At 42.4% G+C, this 23,106-nt stretch overlaps 1 long non-coding RNA gene across 1 annotated transcript; it reads left to right on the top strand.

The window, feature by feature from the left end:
* The first annotated feature begins 281 nt into the window (after window positions 1–281).
* Window positions 282–22,257, top strand: LOC119486671. The gene is made up of 3 exons (XR_005206574.1): window positions 282–431; window positions 15,085–15,088; window positions 22,243–22,257. It is a non-coding gene; the product is annotated as an uncharacterized LOC119486671 (long non-coding RNA).
* Window positions 22,258–23,106: the final 849 nt, after the last annotated feature.

Here is a 23,106-nt window from a genome sequence, read left to right as displayed (position 1 = left end):
CTGATTGTAAAGTGAAAGTGAAACATAACCCACCGGACACATACAGGATGAAAGCCCTGTGTTTGTTGGACCCATCCACCTCCCCTCCTGCCAGCCTGGTGTGTCTCTTTAGTGTCTCTTTACTGTTGCCGCGGATGTGTTTACATTGTAGTTAATGGAAAGCCCAGTGCGTCGCATACCGGCGCTAAAGAATGCCTTGTGCGGCGGTATCGAACGCTGACAGCGGTGACAAAGCATTGGTATTTGATGCCCTGGGAATGAGAACGTGCTGTAGTTTTCACAAGTGTGTCGGAGAACTACGGTGGCCTTCAGGTAATGCAAAAACTTAAAAAGGCTCTCTCTAGAGCCAGCGTTTGGTTTGTCAATTCTGGCTACTGTGGAAACATGATGGAGCAACATGGCAGACTCCGTGAAGAGGACCCGCTCCCTATGTAGATATGAAGGGCTCACTCTAAGCTAACGAAAACACAACTATTCTTAGTTTCAGGTGATTATACACTAATGAAAACATAGTCATGGATATTATATTCCCTTTCTGCTAATAGATCCTTGAAAGGTTACACACTGTTCCTTTAATATAAAACTGCATTAATAGCAGTGTTGCAGAAATGCATTTTACACTTCCAACCCATATTCGTGATATTGTGACCTTCCAACAAGCGGCCAACCTTCAGGCAGTCATTTTTGAGCTGAATGACCTACGTTAGCAACAGGAGGCCGTGTTTCAGTAGATAAACACATTCCTCAGGATTGGGCGATGACAGGAGAGACCCGTCCTGTCCCTCAGCTGTTGTGTTTAGGTAAACCTTGTTTGCATCATCTGTGTCCTTTGCTGCAGCAGTTCCCATTTATGTCCACCCATCATCCAATCAACACAGGGTTATTAACGTATGTCTAAACATGGCAGTGTACCTGCAGGCCCGAACCACCGGGCCTTAATGAGTGTGATTTAGCAAGGTCAGAGATGTGACAGTAAGGTTTGGATAAAAGGCTGCAGCTGAAGCAATCTAGCTGTTTATCTTCTTTACTTCTGTTTCTTAGACTCAAAACGGATGCACACTGGGAGGCACAGATGTGGGGGATAAAAGGGGATTAAGTTTGTCTTAACTGCCTTAATTATGTGTCACATAAAATAGTGTCTTTAAAAAAACTCCCACACACACAACCAAATCACCTCTGCAGTTTTAATTCAGTGGTCAAAATGAAGAATGTCCGTGACACCGAGGAGCTGCCAGTAAAACGTAATTACACAAAAACAACAACACTTAAGTCATTTGATCAAGTGCCTGAGAAGACTTTTTATGAGCACATCCTTCCCCTGTTTGGTTGCACAATTAAGTGTCAAGACATTCACAAGACATCATGAAGTTACTGTGAATTTTACAAAAAAGGTCAACTGAATTTAAATAATTAGTGTGAGGGAGTTTTATTCATGTGGTAGTGAAATTAAATCTTTCCCAACACCGAATAAAGTTTTGGTCTGCATGTTCTAAATCACCACAAAGAAGTCTAAACAAAACAGGGACAAACTTGTGTTTAGAATTGAGTTTTTCCAGCTCCCGATTCAATGCTCCAAAAAGCTACTGTACATTTGAGTCCAACCATAAAGCCTGTAAATTAGTCGGTTAATTTGCTGCTGTGGTCTGTAAGACACTGGGATGTCTCCATCATAGCCCAACTCCATTCCTGTCAAAATGCTCTTCAGCAAGACCCTGAATGAGAACTGTACTGTGACCTCTGTATCACAAACATATAGGTATTAGATATATTGCTTTCCATTCAACTCTGTACGATATGAAAATCAGTTAGCCCACCTTTGAAACGTTCTTGATTTGTGCAATGTATCACAGTGAACATCAAGGCTGCATTCATTTTTGTCTCAATGTTACATTATCACAGCACGCTAATGCAATTTGCAGATTGATTTGAAAATAATACACTTTTAGTAATTAATAATAATTAATCAATAATTAAAGGAACAGTGTGAAACATTTCAGGGGATCTAATAGCAGAAATGGAATATAATATTCATAACTATGTATAGTAGTTATATATACTATATATTATACTAGTGTATAATCACCTGAAAATAAGAATCGTTATGTTTTCGTTACCTTAGAATGAGCCGTTTATATCTACATAGGGAGCGGGTCCTCTTCACGGAGTTCGCCATGTTGCTCCACTATGTTTCTACAGTAGCCCAGAATGGACAAACCAAACACTGGCTCTAGAGAGAGTCTTTCAAGTTTTTATGTTACCTGAAGGCCACCGTAGTTCTCCGACACACTTGTGAAACTGCAGTAACGTGAGCCGCAGAGTACAAAACCGTGGTACTGCCAGCCGCCGTCTGACTTCCGTTGCTCTTAAAGTAGTGTTATTATGGTAAGGATGGCCTCTGAGCGAGTAGACTGGCGTGACCACTATTTTGCACTCGGCGGCTCACGTTACCGTAGTCCTGGAAAGAGCGGAGGGGTACTCAGTTGGTTGCAATCTGCAACCACACCACTAGATGCCGCCAAATCCTACACACTGTACCTTTAATTAAACTTATTGATGCACACTATACAGAAACAGTATCAGGTTTGCAAAAATGGTGAACTGCGATGTAAGTATATGGGACTTGCAGTAAATGGACATCACATGCAAAACCACTGGTATGGTCTCTTAACTTAATGAATGTCATATATTTTAGGAGATTTTCAATGTCACCATTCCAAAGTACTAAAACTATTTTAGAGTTATCTTGATTTTCATATATTAGTTTGCTAAATTTTATGTCTAGATGAAGCACCTGAATGAGCCTGAAGCATCTATAATGTCTGTGAGTTTTATCTTCTTCTAGGTACTACAGTACCTATCACTAATTAAATCTACAATCTTATTATCTGTGTAATGGGAATGGAGTTTAATGTTGCTTAGAAGATGATTTAATGTGGCTTCGGGGAAAAGAAGCCTTGATGTAGTCCTCAGCAATCGCCTACATACATTTATCTATTGTGCATTTTCACATCGCTTTTGGTCAACCCACACGTTGCTAAGCTTAAGAAGCAGTTTTCTCAAATTATTTGTTAAGTGCTGAGAAAAGGGAGATGTTGTTGTTCTAAGTAAGATACCGTCTAATTGTATAACAAAAGCACAGTGTGCCGTGACACAATCCTCTTCAAAGTGTACCACCATTCTGTAATATTAACTGACCCAATTTTTTGCAACAAATTAATGAGTATAAAAGTGTCACAAAACAGAAGTGAGTGTGGAAGAGCAGCAGCGGCAGCAGCAGCAGTGGAGAGAGACATGTGCACCAGGATTACTTTGCTTCATTAAATACACAACATAGCTGTGATGCCTGTGCTCTTTCAAATCCATATGTAAACCATTTCCTCCTCCTCCTCCTCCTCTCCCTCTCTTAAAACCTCCGGCTCATTAGTGCTGCCTTTATGACATGGCTTTACCTAAATGCCGTGGATTTTTCCATTCCCTCTCCGGCCCATTCTCAGGCGGCACAGACTCTGCTCGGTAGCTGACAGAGAGACCGGGAAGACATTTTCTTGTTTCAGCAGCATTCCTCTGCGCTGATTGCATCCTAGTGAGCACAAAGACTGGGTTTTACGCACTTACAGTAACTGATGAATTTACACCACATAGACTGGAAGTGATGGCGAAGGCGGGCGCCACAGACCTTTGATCTTTGTTTGCTCATGAGCCTCACTGTTTTCACACTGTCACTTATAGTAGAAATGCCTAAATATAAATGCAGTTATGCTGATACGTGTTTAATGTGCAGTGCCTTAACAGCATATTATGAGTACAATGTTGTGACAAACAGCTTCCAGTCACTTCTGCTACACCAGAACTAGTGTTTGAGACCCAAAGAGGTAAAATCATCCAATATTTACCAAAAAAGATTACAGAAAATAAAAAAAGGAATACAAATTTGTATAATAGAAGAACTTTTTTGTTTGTTTCTTTTCTTTCCATCTCCATTAATCATCTCACGACCCCTCACATTTACTTTGTGACCTTTCCAAGGAGTCCGACCCTTAGTTGGGACCACTGGACTAAACTACCAAACTGTATATATAAAGTAGATAAAACAAACTCTACCTGACAGTAAACTGCTGCTTACACACTGAAGCATCAATATTAACCATCTAATAATGTCATATATAATAATACAACACTCTTTTACACACTTTGATAATTTAAGTACATTTTGCAGATAATACTTTTTACTCAAGTAGGATTTTGAATGAATGACTTTTACTTGCAGTGGAGCATCTTACTTTGTTGTACTGGTATTTTTTACTTAAGTAAAGGATCTGCGTACTTGTTCCATCACTGCACATTTAGGCTGAGTGCTCACACACACAAATAAAGACACAAAGTACACACAGCTTCAGTGTAAGTTTGGATGTTTAAAGTGCTTTGGTTTGAAAATAGTTAATTTTGAAAGTGCAAACTAAAATCTTATTGCAAGTTTGTGCCCACCAGGACAATATAACTAGTGTCCACAAGGTGGCAATGTAACACGTGTCTGAATGATCTCCAAAAAAGTGAATTAAAAGTGTTGTTTCCTTCAGTGGCTGCTTCTACTAGAGTCATATATTGACTTTGTTCTGATGAGACATTTACAATCAGAAGACTGTTTAAATCTATGAAGACATCCTGATTATGTTGCATGTTTTCTGACATTTACTGGCATGTTTTAGTGTGATCATCCATGATAATACGACATGTCACGTCGCTGGTGTTATTATATGAAGTCAAACACATAGCGACAGAGACAGAGGACAGGAGAGTCACAGGCTAAAAGCCGGAGGCCGTGCTGAGAGGTGGGATGAATGATCCAACTGGCTCCTGTATTTTACAGAGAGTGGTTTTAGGGTGAGAAGTTTTTTCCTGTTTACCCATTCAATGGAAAATAATATCCTGTAAAAAGCCAATAAGTTTCTGCCTTTGAACTCACTGAGAGTTTTTCTTCCCCACTGGCTCGGGCTCTTTGGGAGAAATGAGGGTGAGCCGCTTGACGAAGGACTTCCCATCAGCCGCCTCCAACCCTCCACACATGTTTCTGATAGACCTCCACAAGCCCCAGTAATCCGAGGGCAGCTCATTCAGAGAGGGAGAGGGGGTGATAAAAAACAGGGGTGGGTGAGAGGGAAGAGAGGGAGGTATAGGAGGGAAGGATGGATGAGAAAGCCAAAGGGGAGGGAGGATAAAAGGAAACGTTTTAGAGCATGTAGCTGTTGTTTGCTTCTCTATAGACACTGAGGCACTGAAGACATCCCAATTTAAAATGACAGACTTGTTTGTTCCTCTTGGCCCAATCCTTTGTCTCAAGTTCATACAGCATATATTTCATACAGACATTATCAGACTTGTGCATTTTAACTTAATAACTTAATAATTGCCATAGTTTTTTTGTTGCTCTGAGATGCCAAGTACCCATGACAGACAAAGAGAAAACTTGGATTGGGAGCCGAAAATGTACAAGAGATAGAAAAATGTAAGTCTGAAAAATCCATTCTTTCAATCTTCCCCTAATCTATTTTCCCCCAAATAAAATAAAACAACCTCTTCATTAATAGAGTGTGATCCTTCAGCCTATTAGACTGTTGTCAGGCTATTAAATAGGCATTATCAGTCACTATAAGCCCCATAGACGTGGGTCAATAGGGGCTTACTACACCTTCTAGTATGTTTTATCATTTATTCACATGGTAGATCACCGAAAGACGGATTAAAAGAACACGACAGCGACCTCTAGCAACCGAGAGTTTGTATCCCGTGTGAAACCAACAATGTGTAGTTGTCTTTGAGTTCATAGTTATTTTAACCCAAAACATGATGCTTTTCTCTAAACCTAACCAAGTGCCTTTTTTGTTGCCTAAACCTAAAAAAGTTGTAGTTTTATTGTCTAAACCTAAAGAAGTCATAGTTTTATTGCATAATCCTAAAGAAGTTGTAGTTTTGTTGCCTAAACCTAAATAAGCCTTTTTGTTTGTGTTCAAAACATGAAGTTTCATTCATTTTTACAACATGTTAGAAGGTGTTGCTTTTAAGTTTCACTTTCACTTTTACAACGTAGTAGGCGTAGTAGGCCGCTATTGACCCACATCTATGATGTTTATAGCGACTGATAACACCTATTTAATGGCCTGATAACAGTTGAATCGGGTGGATCCTTGACATCACAAACATCTTTGCATGCTTCACTGCTTTTGTCACTTCCTTTTATAAAAGTGCATGTCATCTTGTGTTTATGTGTACAGTATCCATCATTGTTAAGGCTGAATCAGTCTATCAGAGGACTCACATTTGCAGCCTTTTAAAAAGAGCACCACACACGCTCTGCAGGTCTTGCCCGTGTCTTAAACACAATGTAATCCTTCATGCTTAATTTCCTCTCGTCCCTCATAAATCACTCTGAAACCTGTGCGGACAGACGAGCCAGTGTAAACACCTGTTGTGGTGCACGTCGGTATTTTAACATGAGAGTGAATGTGAGTATCAGTGTGTAGTATAGGGGTGGTATAATGGAGGGAGGGAGATCCATTCGGAGATGCTGGCTGGGAGAGAGGAGGGGGATGGACAGTGAAATCAAAAACAGCTGCAGCGAGCTACAAAGAAGCCTCAGCTGGAATAACTCACTCACAAAAAGTTACTCTGCTCTCCTGAGTGCAGGCAGATTGGCGCATCCCCAAACACAGGAGACCCGATCCATCCAGCATCCCTCCTCTCCTGTCCAGCCATCCCCTCTGACATGAAGGAGCGTACTGCTGCTATAAAATACTGTCGCTAAAAACATGCTTGCACACAACTTTATTTCTAATTTTAGTGGAAATCCAAAAGTTTATACAGATACCAAATTTGTCTGGCAGAATTTGGGGGAACTACGTATAAACTGAAGCCAAATACATCTAGAATAATGTCCATGTGATGGAGCAGTGCAGCAATAAGAAAACATGGAGTCTTAGGTTTAAATGTTTCACCAAGTGTTAACATCATATAATATCAAGAGAAGAGCTGTAACAAGCTGATACAGGAAATATATGATACTGTCAGACATGATATTGATACTGCAATATCGAGAGGATAGAGAGGATGCCTATCACGTTAAGGGGTTAATCACTAATGTAGTGTCTGCATGAAATTCCCTAAATGTGTTGGATCATTTGAGAAAGATTGGCCTAAAGTGGAGATTCATTTAACAATAAAAAACATATTTTACATTCTTTAAGGACAGTTGGATCTGCAAGAACCTTCATTTTGACTTTCTGGTCGACGTATCTGTATGTTTTTACATATTGTTCTCGCACATATCATACTTACTTACACTGACTGACCAGAATAAAACAGTATGCAATCCAATACAACAATTCCTTTAATACTGTGTTTGAAAGATGTCGGTTACAGTCTTTAATTTAAACTGCATTTTTGTGTTTTTTTGCAACAGAGTGACCCCTCTCAATGTTGTATTATTATACATATTGGATTATTAGTACCGATGCATTACTGTGTAAGCAGCATTTCATGTTCTAGCTGAAGCTAATATTATATAACAAGGCAGCATATTTTATAAACTGCTATTTTAATTTTTTGTATGTAATGTAACTAGTATTTATACTGTAGCTGTTAGATGAATGTAGCAGAGATGGGGACTTGGACTCAAGTTCTACTTAAGTCGCACATACAGTGACTTGAGGCTTGACTTGGACTAGCAGAAAATGACTTGTGAGCATCCCTGGGTTTGAGGGGTAGCGACGTACATGAAACCTGCCTTGGCGGAGGTCTGCGCTCTCCGAGTGCACTTCTAGTTTCATATTGCATTGCAATAGCCTGTTTAAAGTGATCCTATACCAAACAACTAATCAATACTGACAGGTCTACTGTATGCTAATAGATAAAGGAGTGACGATGGAGTACATGCTTTGAATTCCTTAGATATAGCTATGCTGTGTTGAAGCAGACCAGATGACATGCAGCAGATGATACAACCTTCATTATAACTATAAGAGACTTGAGACTTCACTTGGACTTGCAAAAAATTATTCGTGAGCATCTCTGGAATGTAGTGGAGTAAAAAGTTTCCTTCTAAAATGTTGTGCAGTAGAAGTATGAAATAAAAATACTCAAGTAAAGTATCTCAAAACTGTACAGTACAGGTGAGTTAATGTACTCAGTAACATTTCACCACTGGGCTGCATGATAATGTGTTAACAAGGTGAACAAGACATCAGTCAACACTAGCTGAATTAACTCAGATATACACCACAACGTGTAATACCAGTTACTGCAGCTCACTCTGACAGTTGCTGGTGATGCCGTGTCATATGCGTGATAATATCATAGCTCTAATTAAAATGCTACGGCATGCAAAGTATGTCGACGTTGGCACAGCAAGCAGGTCGAACTACGACGGCTTCTCGCCTGAGATGGAGAAGGAGAACGAGGTCATTTGACTGCAGTGACCCTGCAAACACAGACACAGACAACACAAACAAGAGACGGACACGGTTGCCGAAGGTAGGAAATAAAGTAAGTTATCTTGAGTGTGTTCAGATGTGTACGAGGATGGAAGAGTGCGTGTGCACATGGCTGTGTTTAGGGCCTGGAGGCTTGTTTAGCTGACCTCAGTGAAAGCAAACCTCATGACAGAAGGTCTGGCATTGTCTGTGTGCCCGGGCTGCTCTGGAGCCAGACGGTCTGCCGGCCGCCAGCTTTGCTTGCTTATAACGGCTGAGAACATCCGATCCCCTTGGGGAGGACAGGAGGGGAAGAGGGGGGGGGGGGTCTACTGCACCACTCGCCACTTTCCTCTCTGTCTTTATCTCTGCTCTTTAGACAAGGAACGAGCATTAGCCAGGTCATCAGCTAGTATGTTTATTATGTATGTGCGTGAGTGCATGTGGGGGTAGAATGAGAACAGGACAAGTTTGGATACAAGGGCTTGAAATGCAAATGGAAAATTTTGTCCATGACAACACAGTAAACACACACAGGGGAGGAAAAACAGATTTTTCTTCAATTTGATCTGGCCGATCTCAGAAAAACATTCCAGTGCAGGTAATCACCGAACGTCTCAGTGTCAAAGAATTTCATTGATGAGTGTGTCCCCCCTTTTTTCCCTTTTATCCAGTTCACTTCCACTAATTCATCTATCACGCAGAGAGAAGGCTGAAGCTTTGTGCTCTGACAGAAACAAATGGTCTCTAATCACCACCAGACGCCCATGTTCAACCATGACAGAACACTTCCACTCCCTCCCCGAGCTGTGTGTTCACCGTGCCCGTCCAACAAACCCTTCACACGTGGCCCTCGAGGAGTGTTGGCCATTCTTGAAAAGCTCCATGAAGGAAATATGGAACATTTTTTAATGTTTTTAAATTACATAACTTCTGGGTGGAGTATTTTCCCCCCTCAAGTGTCTCAAAATAGCAAGGTTTCATTCTCCGCGCATAGCGTAAGGTGGAAAGCAAACACGTTGGTGGGAAGGTAGACGAGCATTACCTCCGCTGCTGCAACTCTCCGTTCACAAGTCAGTGTGGGAACGGGTTGCCATCTCAATGACTGCATGGAAAAAGGGAAAACCGAGGCAGGAGGAGGACAAACTCGGATTCACATGCTGGGAGACGGAAAAGGAAAACCTGAAAATAGTGACGGAGGAGATACATAGAACAGTGTAATAGTCACAATATTACAGTTAGGGTCAAAGCCAGGCCACTTTACACTTTTAGATGTACAAACAAAAATTAGAGCTCAATTCCTTTTTGCGGACAAAGAAACATAAGAAGGAGCATGAGAAAAGTAGATTGAGCATTTATGATTTTGATTAGCTACACCAGTTTGGTGCAACGTCTATGAATTATCGCTGCAGCTTCCAACCTGTCTGTGTTTTAGCATCTTTACGTATCCTCATACCACGGTTTGTTTTCCTGCGAAAGTCCAGCAACACGTGACGCATGTGTCCCTTTCTGTGTCTTTTTGATAAATAAATAAACTTCCGTCCTCACAGGAAACAAGTTGGTTAGGTTTAGGCTACAAAACTACTTAGTTAGGTTTAGGAAAAGATTGTGGTTTGGGTTAAAATAACTCTGGAAGTGGTGTAACTTAAGTACGGATGTTACGTTATATAAACTTCCTGGTTCACAGTTACGTGACTCACATACGAATTGATTTTGTGGGGTATATACAAATTACAGTACATTACCTTTTGTAGGTATAGCTACAAATGGCGTATGAGAACAGCCTGTCTAGCTCATTGTTTTGGTTTTTATGGCCCACAAACTCGTTTAACTGTATGTTTTCTTAACACGCACATTTTCCTTTCTCACTAACCAAAGGTTTCTTTTTGTTAACATTTTCATATTGTAAATCCTTAATAGCCGACAGTTTATCTTACACGCTGGGAACAGTGAGCCGTCATCTGCTGCCCAGATCCCTCAGTGTGTGTCCGGTAGCCGACTCCACACTATACACACTTACAACACAGGACAAGGCCCAAACAACGCTGCACATCTGGGGCCTCAGCTGGCCACCAGCCACAAGCACTCCCCCCTCCTCCTCCCCTGGTGTACATTACAGCTCACTGTAAACGTACAGTTTCATACCTACAACCTGAACCACAACTCATAGGGACGTTCTTTGTGGACAGAGGTCAAACAAAGTTTACACATGGCATGGGAAGAACATCTTGCCTCAGTGCAAATCCTGGTTTGTTTGAAGGTGTGTTTCAAGCAAGAATAGCTCTGATATCCAGCTCATTCGAATTGTCACAGGACCCATGTTGCTAACATGTTCACATAGAGAGATTGAACCTAATGCGTTCTTGTGTGGTGACATCGCATGTCAATGATCAGATAGAGAGTAACTTAAAAGACAGTTAATCTTCAAATGATCACTCTCTAAGCCGTGACTTCATCCTTTCTATCTACAACTGTGGGAACAAACTAAATATCAGTTCTTAAATCAGCACGATGATCTTTGTCAGGCGGCTCATCAAAGCCGGTATGAAGCTCACATCACAAACAGAAGCATACAAGCACTGTGATATATCACATGAGATGTCTGTTTCCATAGTGAGAGCACGCAATTCTTTGGATGATGTTTTCAAGATAATTCACAAGTAATATGAGGTATAAGGAGGAAGTATTCAGATCCTTTACATAAAGCTGCAGTAGGCAATTTATATTAGACTTCTGCACCTCCTCATGGCTCTGTTTTAGGGCTCCAAAAAATCTTTGGCCAATCACAGGTCATTTCAGAGAGAGAGCATTCCTATTGGCTGTTCGTCAAATGCAGATGAGCATGCAAATCCCTTCAGATGGTGAAAGCCTGATTCAATGGCGGAATGTCCTGCAGGAAAAGTTTCTGTTCCAGCATTGGCAACAACTGCCTACACTGCAAAGCAACCCAAAAAAGGAAGACAGACTAATCAAAAAAGAGTCTGACAGTCGGCGAAGCGTTTCAGAGATGAACAGAATGTTAATAATAGTTTAGCCTTCTGCTAACCATAGCCGAAGGCTCACTGCAGCTCACTGTTACAGTTAACGTTAACAGAAGGCTAAACTATTAGCAACATTTTCTCTCCATCTCTCAAACACTTTTACTCAAACACATTGTAGCTCGTTAGAGTTACACAGAATCACAGTGTGTCATCTCAAAGGGCTTTAAAGGCCCACAAGTTTGCACAGAAAACAGAACGGTAATTCTCATAGAATTGCCCAATAACACCCAAAATAAACTGCGTACCCCAGCTTTAAGTAACAAATCTCATAATGTAAAAATACTCTGTTACAAGTAACTTTGTTCCAAATTCTACTTGAATAAAACTATATAAATATTAACAGAAAAATGTACTTTAAATATCAAAAGTTAAAGTACTTTAAAAGTGTTATATTATGGAGCCACGATTGTCCTGAAACTTAAAAAGTTACAACTATATAATTCTTATGTCACTGCGCAGGTAGTACTGGGATTTAATCAGCACTATTCCTTTCAGCTGTACCAGCTACTAACAGGCTATAACATGCCAACAACAAGAAAGGATGCAAGTTTGACTAACTTTCCGCTGCCGCTTCACTCGTTCCCCTCAGCATCGCTCAATCGTCTACGTTGTTGGAGCAAGGCCTGGTGGCCCCTTCTCGCGTCACCATGCTGTGTATTGGTTTCAATTATTTAGTTTAACAAATAGAGGCAGACAGAAACTAAACCAAAATATTTCAGGGTAATGATTCATTGTCCATCAGCGCAAAGGTCCTCTTTGCATTAACGCCACTGTCATGCGTTCCTATCGCCACTCTCTCTACGGCATCTGCCCTCTGACAAGCTCATACTTATAAGACCCGCCCTCTTGAAGCTTAGCAACCAATCAAAAATGAGAAATGACAACCTGTGACATTTATTTGTACATGGAGACCTCACATAAGTCCCGGTATATCTTTATATGACTCAGGGCCTTTAATTCATAATTCTTATTTTATAATTTAATCATATGTCTTGTTTGTAAAATCATAGTAACTATAGCTGTTAAATATATAAAGCAGAGTAAAAAGTATAAAGTATAAAGTAGTATAAAGTAGAATACATTTGAAATACTCAAGTAAGTTTGTCAAAATTGTACTTGAGTGATTGTACTCTCCACCACTGCTGTATATACATATATAGCCACAGCATCAGATGACAAGACATTAGTGTAAATACCAGGCAAACTGATGGAGTATTATATTTACCCTGGCTGCGGTTGTCGTTCTGTTTTCTGGCAAAGTCACAACAGTCTTCCCCCTCTCCTACAGACACAGACAGACAGATTGGGTCCCTGTTATGTGTGATGATATTAAATATATGGGGAATCTGAAAAATGAATAGTGTTTTCATATGTCTGCTCCTTAATAAGCTGAAATTAAGTTATTCAATTTCATACCCACTGCCAGACACCTAAATAATCTCTTTTGTACATTGTAGAGGAGCCAATTCTGTCCCGACCCCTTTCCCCCTCTCTTCATCTTCCTTTCTAACTGAACAAGGGTTGACAAGTTCTTGTCGTTCCTGGCCGGTCGGAGGGAGACCCAACAAAAGAGCCCTTGTTTGAGACTTACCCCTGTCAGACAGCGCACTTTGATATTAAAAACTCTGCTGAAGGGGAGTCGGGAGGGACGAGGGGGAGCCCGCGAGGGAAAGATGAAAAGGATGAAAACAAACTCCTACTGTCTCCTAAGCCCATGTCTGTAGGTGTAACCTCATAATGGACTCACAAATATTTGTCCAGTCAAAACAAAATAAAACCGCTCTTTGACTCCTCATGTAGTAAGTGTGATCAGCCTCGGCCTCTAGCTTGTCTATGGTGTAACAACCACCTGCGTATTCTCTTGTATTCTCACACAGTGATCACATTGACACAGGGGGCCTCTCTTTAGACATGAACAGGCCTCTTAGGCTGGACTGGAGCCATCGCCAGAGGGAAGAAATCCCCTGATACTGTACCTCACCGACTGAGGCTGTGCCAAAGACCTGAAATACTAGCAGATGCCTGGTTGTGCCCAAAAATGTGCACGTGCCAGCAAAAATAAACCAACACTGAGGACCAAATTTACCCTTAGTTTAAACCTATATATGAGAGCGAGAGCTTGGCATGAGAGTTTGGATTCCTGGAGGAGAACTGAACTTTCACACCAGAGCGCCGTGGGACATAAAACGCATTACGAAAAATGTGAATTTCATTACATCCCTCACAAACACATAATTCAGGCCTCCTCGTTCAATCCAGAGCCTGTTCAGGAAGGAATGAAGGACAGCAACACAGATAAGTCTGTACACTTTCCAAGCTGAGGTGACAAGCTGCAGCATGTCGGCCATTCAGGAAGAATGCAGAAGCAAGTGTAATGAGGATTTTCTTTTTCTTTCTGTTCGCAAGGCGCCTGCTATTATCCTGATTTTGAGTAGCCCTGAGGGCGGTTATTACAGCATTTATATTAATTCCCCTGGATTGCTTCATTTTGTTCATACAGGCCAAAGAAAAAAAAGACTGAAGCAATTAGAGGAATGCCAGTGGAGAGAGGAGATGTGCTGCATTGATCTGTGTGCTGCTTTATGTTGTTGTCCTCCTAACGACAATAAGATGTCTGATACACCGGGGCCCGCTGACTGTACTGGAGCTGACCCGGCTCCTGTAGCCGGGGGCTCATTCCTATTAGCGATTGTTTTCCATGTTAATGGTTGTAAGAACATCATCAGGCCCGTCAGCTCTGACAGGCTGCCGCCACTCGTACCTGCTGCCACAGGCGAGGGGATGGGCGTTCACATAAATCTGCAGAGGAATCTGTGAGAACCATGCCATCGTGCACGGCAACAAGCTGACAAGAGGCAGCCGAGATAACAAAGCAGGCAAGCCTTCATCTTAACAGGTAGGAGCCGCAGAGATGGCAGCACAGAGGGAAGAGTTAGCAGAAAATGAATGCATGTCATACACTCAAGTATTTGATCTATATGATGAATTATAGCAGGGGGAACATAAATATCCACACGGGAGGCGAAGGGGCCGCCACATGCAGCACTGACTAACAGATGTGTACAGCACAAGCAGTGGTGGAAAGTACATTTTCTCAAGTACAATTTGAGGTACTTAACCTGTGTATTTCTGTTTTATTCAGTGTGTCTGCTAGCAACAACAACATCACACTGAGTATAGAGAGGCTAAGTCATGCCTTGACTTGCAAAATTATCTTTTAAATTGACAAACATCATAAGTGTGATTCATGGCACAATTCATGTCTCTCGCCATTGACTATCGTTCATATTTTTTTCTGAATAAGTTCCCATGGTGGTCCGCCGGAAGGGGCGGGACTTCGCCTCTTTATGATCTGACGGGCTTCTTCTTAATATTCTTCATCTTCTGGATGTTTTTTTTCGCTGCACAACTCCTCTCGCAGCGTTGCCAACACATCCAAAAAAAAATAAATCAAAATGTCCGGAATGATCGGGAATAGAGTGCTATGACTATTGTCAGAGATTCACGTAACTGTTTTCATGAAAAAAAAAAAAAAATACGAAAAATTTCCCCATAGGAAACAATGGGAAATCGACGTGAAGAGAGGTCAAAAACATTCCTGTTTGACATTAACAGCCTGATAGTGACATGAACTCCAATCAACTTGCCCCAGATGTCTATGTTAGTTGTTAACACTTCAACCAAAGAGTGATTTCCTCTCCAAACTCCTTTTCATTTAAATAACCAGCTCCAAAGAAGTAAAATTATCCAACATTTCAGGAAATTTCACACAAGTTTGAATGCAGAATTTGTTATTGTAATGGAGTATTTTTACATTTTTTTTTCTTAAGTCAAGGATCTGAATACTCCCTCCACTGCAGAGCAAATGTGCACTCTCTCCACACTCTCCTAAATCCTCCATTCCCCGTCTTTCTCCCGTCTGCTCCTCTCCCTCTCTGCACCTCCTCTCCCCTGCTCTCTCTCTTACAGCCAGGTGCTGACAGAAGTTAGCATTCACAATCTTTCTGTTAAGGCTTTAACAGGAGCCAGATGAAAGACGGCAGCAGATTAAGATGTTAAACAGCCTCATATGGGATGGCACGGGACGAGTGAAGCAGTTGGGGCTGGAGCGCAGTGGAAACGGAGACAAACAAAAGCCCAGGAATGTCAGATGGAGATCATGTTGCACAGCCCTCGAGGAATAAGTCATGTTATTAACACTGGCTGCTCTTGGTGTCTGGGAAGCCCCCCGGGAGACACTTCTGTTCTCAGGGGACCCCGCTAAAGCACCGAGCCTGGAGACTGAACGCCCGTCCTCTGGGCCAAGTTTGATGCAATCTAATTTATTGTTCGATAACAGTCAACCTGGACAAACTCAAAAATAATTTAAAAGTTGAAACACACTACACATTTTTCAGTATATTGTTACCACGAGTCAACTGATAAATTACTGCTGGGAGGTATTGTGTTGCTGATCCATAGTATTGAGCAGATGAGCCAACAATTCCTGGCCAGAGGCCGCCTTGTCTACTGCAACTATATTGGCAAAGAGGTGAGTATTGAATGTAAAGTTACACTGCTCTGGGGTTGCCAAGCCTGACATAAATTTTGTATTGAGATAGCATCATGAATACTGCTTTCAACATCCAAGACCATGTCATAGCCCATAAAACTTTTACACAGGGTTGGACTAATGCAAGTTTTAGTGCATTTTTAGTCGAAAAAAAAGTCCTTGCAGCTAAAGCCTAAGGAGACGCAAAAACAATCCATCTGTAGTCATGCTAAATCTGTCTTGTAACTATATTTGTGAAAAAGAAAGCAACACTTAAATCTAATTAGTGATTTACTTTCCCTCGCGGGGCCCAGTTCAGAGACTGTGAAATAAACACTATTGTTAAGATAATGAAAACCATTGTGTGCGGCTGGAATGGTATTCATATCCCTCTTCCCATTAAAATCACAACAAAATGACTGAACAATTACAAAGACAAGTCCGTTTTGTTTAGCGGGGCTTTTACATTGGAATAAAACGCTGCAGCACAGCAGTCCGGTAGGCACCACGAGCAGTTAAAAGCTGCAGCGGTTTCCTTTCTCTGGATTCCTCTCCAGAGTTTCAAGGGCATCGGCTCAAATGAGACTAGAAGGAGCCCTGCTTTTTTTTTTTTTCTTGCTCTTTTGGACTCCCACCCACCCTCTGAGCCGATTGTGAATGGCGTGCACGGAGTAATGAGTGCTTGGTTTGATTTGGTGAGCCAACTCCTCTCTACATCTGTGTGCGTTTTCCCCCTCTCTATCACACAAAGAAACAGCTCACTCCTTTGTTTGCTTTGATAAGTTTGTGTATGTGTGTTTGATGATGTGTAAAGGAATGTAATATGTTCATTTTGACACATTTAGTTTGCATGAAAAACACCATGTGCACGTGTACACACACACACACACATTCCTGGCCCCTCGCTGGCACTCATACACTCAGCAGGTATGTCAGCGTGGAGACAGGCGGTGGTGTGTGCCCCAGGAATGCGAAACCTGACCTCTGGGCTGGAATTTGAGCCTCCTCACTCATCTTCACTCTTCTCAGAGAGATACGCTCTCACAGCCGGGCATCGCACTGCCCAGCAGAGGACTGGAACTGCTGCATAAAGTCATCTCCAACAACTGGAGGGTCGCTTTAACGCTGTGGCACCGGCTAAATGAAGCTCTCACAACACATTGGAGACAGAATAAGCATCAAGAGGACAGCACTAGGGATTCCTGTTTAAAGGGAAATTTAAAGGAATAGTTTCACATTCGCTTTCTTGCTGAGAGTTGGAGGAGAAAATTGATACCACTCTCATGTCTGTGCAGTAAATATGAAACTATACAGCAAGCAGCCGTTAGCTTAGCTTAGCACAAAGACTGGAAACGGGGGGGGAAACAGCTAGCCTGGCTCGGTCCAAAGGGAACAAAATCCACCTAAAGCTCACTCATTAACACGTTACATCTCGTTTGTTTAATCTGTACAAAAACCCAAGTGTAAAAACAAGTTGTGGTTTTACGGGGGGGTTATGTGCTGGACTCTTTCTTGGCTGCAAGCTGTAACTTCTTGAATTCGCCGCTAGTTGTGTGGCTACCTCACGCTGAATGCAAGACTTGAGGAGCTATAACGCGTTAATTAGTGAGCTTTAGAGGTGCTGGTAAGCAGAGGTGTGAACTCGAGTCACATGACTTGGACTCGAGTCACATGACTTGGACTCGAGTCACATGACTTGAACTCGAGTCAGATTCAAGTCACAAATTTGATGACTTTAGACTCGACAAAATCCAGAGAGATTTCACTTGGACTTGAGCCTTTTGACTTGAAAATTCTTATCTTCCACCAAGAACACAGGTAACACGACACCACGAATCAATTAATTTGACTTTTTTAGGATTCGAAACTCAAAGTTTAGGATTTGGGACTTGACTTTGGACTTGAGTGCAAAGACTTGAGACTTACTTATGACTTGCAAAACAATGACTTGGTCCCACCTTTGCTGGTAAGTGGATTTTGTTCCTTTCGCCAAAGCCAGGCTAGCCGTTTCCAGTCTTTGTGCTAAGCTAAGCTAACCGGCTGTAGCTACATAATTACCGTACAAACATAAGAGTGATATATATCTTCTCAAGATAGCGAATATGCACATTTCACAAAATGTCAAATTGTTTCCTTAAGCAATTCTGCATAATAAGCCTGAATGATGCAGCTTTGAGGAAGTTGCAAATCAAGTGAGTGGGCCAAAACGAGAGCCATTAATGTGCTGTCTACATGCGATTGGGCTGAGAAACAGAACAAAACAGAACCAGCGACGTGGACATCTCGGCTCCTGAGGAGCGGAGGAAGAAAGCCCACATGGCTGAGCCTAACCGCCTCGGCAGCTCCAGCCGCCCAATCAGCCCCAGTCCACAGAACCACCGGCACTGTAGGCCAAACCTCAGACTGGAAGCTTGGAAGGCAAAGCAGTGTGACTGCATTTCCTGAGTCCACCCCATTTAAACTCACAATATGGAACATATTAGGAGCCCTGAAGAAAAAAAAGAAGGGGGCCGCGTTCCTAGATCTTCTCTTTTATAGCCCCTCGGAAAAAAAAAAAAAAAAGAACTCAGTCAGACTTCTAAAAGGACAAACTGGGCCTGTGGAAAAAAGTTGTTGAGTTCTTGGCGAGATCAATGAGCATGACATACTTTAATATATAGGATTACTTCTTAAAACATGTGAGACTCGCTGTTAAGTGAATGTATTTTGTATTACTTAGCAGAAAGTGTAAAACTGGTTTGTGATTGGTTCTCTCAAAGAGTCACATTTAAGAAAACAAACACATGCAGTCACAACCATGACCAGCACACTGCATGCATGTGCTATTGCCTCACAATTTAGATAGAGGGGTCTGCAGGGATTTGATTATAGCCCTTAAACCAACTCTATTAAAGGCTGGTATAAATCATAGAGATTTTTTAGACAATCAGCTCAACAGACACATCTTTTCTTCTCATCAGAGAAACTCCTCGTGCAAACAGAAAGGGAAGAAAACTCCAAGTTTCTCTCCAAGAAAAATTGTATATTAAAGAATGTAATTCTAGCGGTTTGTGCAGTGAATGAAGCCTTGTCCCTCGGTGCGGGTTAACTGAAGGAGGAATTTTGATTTTAAGAGGGAAAAAACATCCTAGTTTAGGCGAGAGAAACTGAGCGGTGTCATGCTTGTGTGCACTTAAAAAAGAGACGCCTCTGTTCAGTCAGGTCGAGATGGAGCGAGACTTCACTCAGCTCGCTTAAGCCTTTCACTCTTCCGAAGCAGAACGCAAACAAACGACAATCGACTACAGGATTTACAGAAAGTTATGTGGATCAACCGAGAAACTGAATCCATCTAGATGATCCCAACACTCCCAAAACATCTTTATTATCACTGGATGCAGCAATAAGTGCTCTTATGATTTGAGTTGGACAAGAGGAGGCAGCAATAGGCTGTTGATAAATGCTGTCAGAATTGAGCCTCAGGGTGTGTGTGTGTGTGCGCTCACACTGTGGCATTCTTTTAACCTCTGTGGAAACTCACTAAAATAAATCCTTTTCGTACGTCAGAGAGGCCCCTGTGCACCCTGTAATTACCGAGGGGAGGGTGGGATCTGCAGAGGAGCATCGGGACCGGGCTGCTTTTGGCTTCTGAAAAACCGCCTAAATGCTTACTCAATGGTCTGTTCCAGGCTCAGCTAGAGGCCTGCAGCACAGTAGCAGAATCACGGTTTGTCATCGGGGACATACAAAACAAAAGAAATGTCATTTTGGAGGTAAGATTTATCAGCACAGAGAAGCATTAATAAAGTGCTCGTGACGGCTGGAGAGACACAACAACACACCTGTGCAGGCAAAGACGCGTGCAACCCACACCAAAGCAAAGCACAGACACATCAGTCACTGCGGCGCTTCTCATCCGTCTGCTTTAAAATTCAGCCTATTAAGGTGGAAAAACACCCAAAAGGAAAAGTCTCCCTTTTCTTGGCTTGCTCTGCGTGCCGGCCCATAATCCCCTCTGAGAGCGTGGATCCCCTGTGTGCTGGCAAGTGTCAGCACGCCCAGTAAGTGGCGAGCATGGCAGCTGCGAGGAGCCGTAATTAACACCCTCAGCCAAGGTGAGAAGACTTCCGTGGGCCGGCGTTCATGAGAGAGTGAGAGAGAGAGAACGAGAGAGAGAGACAGAGAGAGAGAGAGAGCAGGAAGTGTTTCAGGCGCTCTGTGTAATCTCTTTTCGTTTCAAAAGGTGCTATTACCTCACTGTGTTTTTACTGGGGCCAGATGTGCAAGACAGGGTCATCAAATGGAGTGTAGTAGCGAGCTGCGGTAGTTCCACATCTGCCCGGCTCAAATGACCTCCTAACTCTTCCATACTGACTTATGTGTCTGTTTTAACTCTCTTATGAGCACAACAGGAGAGGCTGAGAGCAGATTGTTACTCTTCTCGCATTTTAACCAGGAGATGTTTTCGCAGGTGTGCTCACCTTATTGTTAAAAGGAAAACACATGAGTTTTAGTGCCTTGATTGTAATTATCAGAGAGACCTCAAATCCTTTGTTGCCAACTGTGAACATGGAGAACGAGGCTTTAGGAGAGGCTTACAGACAAGAATCTACAGTCTGAGGAATGCACTGAGGCTTTGGCAGTACAGAAGCCATAATAACAGGGTTTCGAAACTCGGAGCTTTAAAAAGCAGTCGTCCACACACACACGAGCTCAGAGAGACTCAAACGCAAATGCAGATATATCAGCGTTTTCTATACAGAGAGCGCTTCGTGTTTGTGTTGTGAAGAGTAGCTAATATGTTGTTTTCTCTCTAACATCCGTTCCTAATCAACGCCGCGCTGCTAACTACAGCTCAGTGCGTCGGAAAACAGTGCAACAAAATGTCGGCTTTTTGGGGCCTAGAGCGACGCAGGCTCCTCCAGAAAATGATTGAGGGCTGCTGCCTGCTAATCAATACCATTCCTGAGCTCACAAAGCTGCTTACATGGCTTTTCCTTTCTCTCCTTCATCTCGCTCAGAGTCAGAAGTCCTCCTGCCACAACTATTCCAGCTCTGGAGCGGAGCGGGCGCCTCTCCAGAGATGCAGCTCCAGTAGATGTCGCCTGGCCCCTCCCCAGCCCCGTCTAATTAGGCCCCCTCTCATACCCTCTGTGGTGGCTTGTGTAATCTGCCCACTATGTGTCTTAGCTCCTCGCCACCCCATATAATTGTCTGCCAGTTCCTCTCCAGTGGTGATGTGGGCCCTTTTTCCCATAACAGAGACACAAAGGAGCGGGATAATGGCCCCCAGTTGTAGGGAAGAGAGCGGAGGCAGAGACAGAGGCGGAGTGGAGCCACTCCTCTCTGCTGTTTGAACTCTACACAGTCTTGGCTCCAGACAGTCAGCGGGCCTGGAGGAGGCTGTCTGAGCCTTTATGGAGGAGGGGAAGGACGGAGACGCTGCACTCAGCAGCAACACACATCATTGGAAAGTGGTATTTTCAACACAAAATATGACAAGCCGTCACATAAAAAGCACCTCTCTTCATTGTGTCTCGGAGTACATTCCCTCTCAAACTTCAAAAAGCTCGTCCAACAGTTTTGATGTCTTATAGAGCCCACTTTAAAAAACACATTTCCTTGTAAGTGCACAGTTCAGCACTCATTAAATCAGAATCAGAGTGTTACTGAATGCCTCTATTGCTGAATGTTGGCAGAGACCTACCGGCCCCCCCACCCTCCCCTCCTCACTACCACCACCGCCAATCTGACAACCCAACACCAGCAATTATGAAGGAAGCCAGCTAAACCACATCCACCTTGGCTGTAGTTTTTAAGATTCCAGTAGGCTTGTAAAACTTCTTGGTTTCTCTGCATACATTCCAGTATCACTGTGGCGGTTTCAGGGTGCCGCATCCCCTGGTCAGTTATAACAACGTCCATTGTGAGACAGGCTGGCTGTGGGGACGCGAGACCTGCGACCACGGGCCAAAGAGGATGTGCTGAAGTAGGAACACCTTCGGAGGGATCGCTAACTACTGAGCAGTTTCATCATTTCCTCCTACACTGTCCTCCACTACACCATCTCCTCTCGGTCCTCATTACCGGGGCTCCTTAGGACCTCAAGGACATGTGGATCCGTTGAGCTAGCTCGTCTTAAAATCTAGTTAAGAACATGACGCTGTAGATGCTACTGAAATATAATCAGTCATCTGCTTTGGTCTTTTAGTTTAACTCCTCTATAAAGTGCTGCAGGGATGACATCTTTTTGTAGACCAACCAGGAAGTTAGCATCGCACTGGTCCCCTCGACAAAAAGCCAATGGGATTTGTCCATTGGGTTTTGGATTATTGAAGAAATTGAACACTGTAGCAAACACACGTTTATGATAATTAAACTTTTTTTTTCAGTAAGATAATCTACATAAATGAACACCGCTTTTATGATTTTTGAAGCATAAATACAATCGGCAAAAGTAAAAACGTTAGGCTATAAACAAACTACACAATCGCAGGACATCAGTCTCATTTAGCCACTTGTTAGCAACCGCCTCTTTTAAGACATGTAGAAGCTTCAAAATTCATGAGCGGGGTATTTAGTGACGTATTTTATATCGTGGAATACAAATCTCTTCAGCTTGTGTTAACCACAGACCTTATTTCAGGCATCTAACTAAAAACCCATTGACTTCCAGACGACGGAACCAGAAGTGCTAAAATGCTAACTCATTTCTGGGTTTTAGGACTCATTCCTGTTGCACTCTTTACCCACGAGATCAGACATCACACTTCTCTTCATGATGACCATTCTGAATAAACAATGAAATTACATTTTCTGCTTGGAAAGTTGAGTACAAGTTCAACTCTGATCTTTACATCATCTACTCCCGGGATAATTGGGAAAAGAGGATCCCAACTCTTGACCTAAACGTCAAATGCCACACAAGGACATATACCTTATTTCAGTATAATACATGATGGTATACCGAGATTTGTGATGGTTTGTATTTTAGACGAATCACAACAGGAAGGGTGAAGTCTACTGATGTCCTAACAATATCAATACTAGGTATGCAAAACCTAACCATAAAAAACTGAACCATTAAATGACG

This window comes from Sebastes umbrosus, chromosome 4 (genome assembly GCF_015220745.1).
Source record: "Sebastes umbrosus isolate fSebUmb1 chromosome 4, fSebUmb1.pri, whole genome shotgun sequence".
Lineage (NCBI taxonomy): Eukaryota > Metazoa > Chordata > Actinopteri > Perciformes > Sebastidae > Sebastes > Sebastes umbrosus.
Note: the sequence above shows the minus strand (reverse complement) of the source record. Positions and strands in the feature narration are given on the sequence as shown.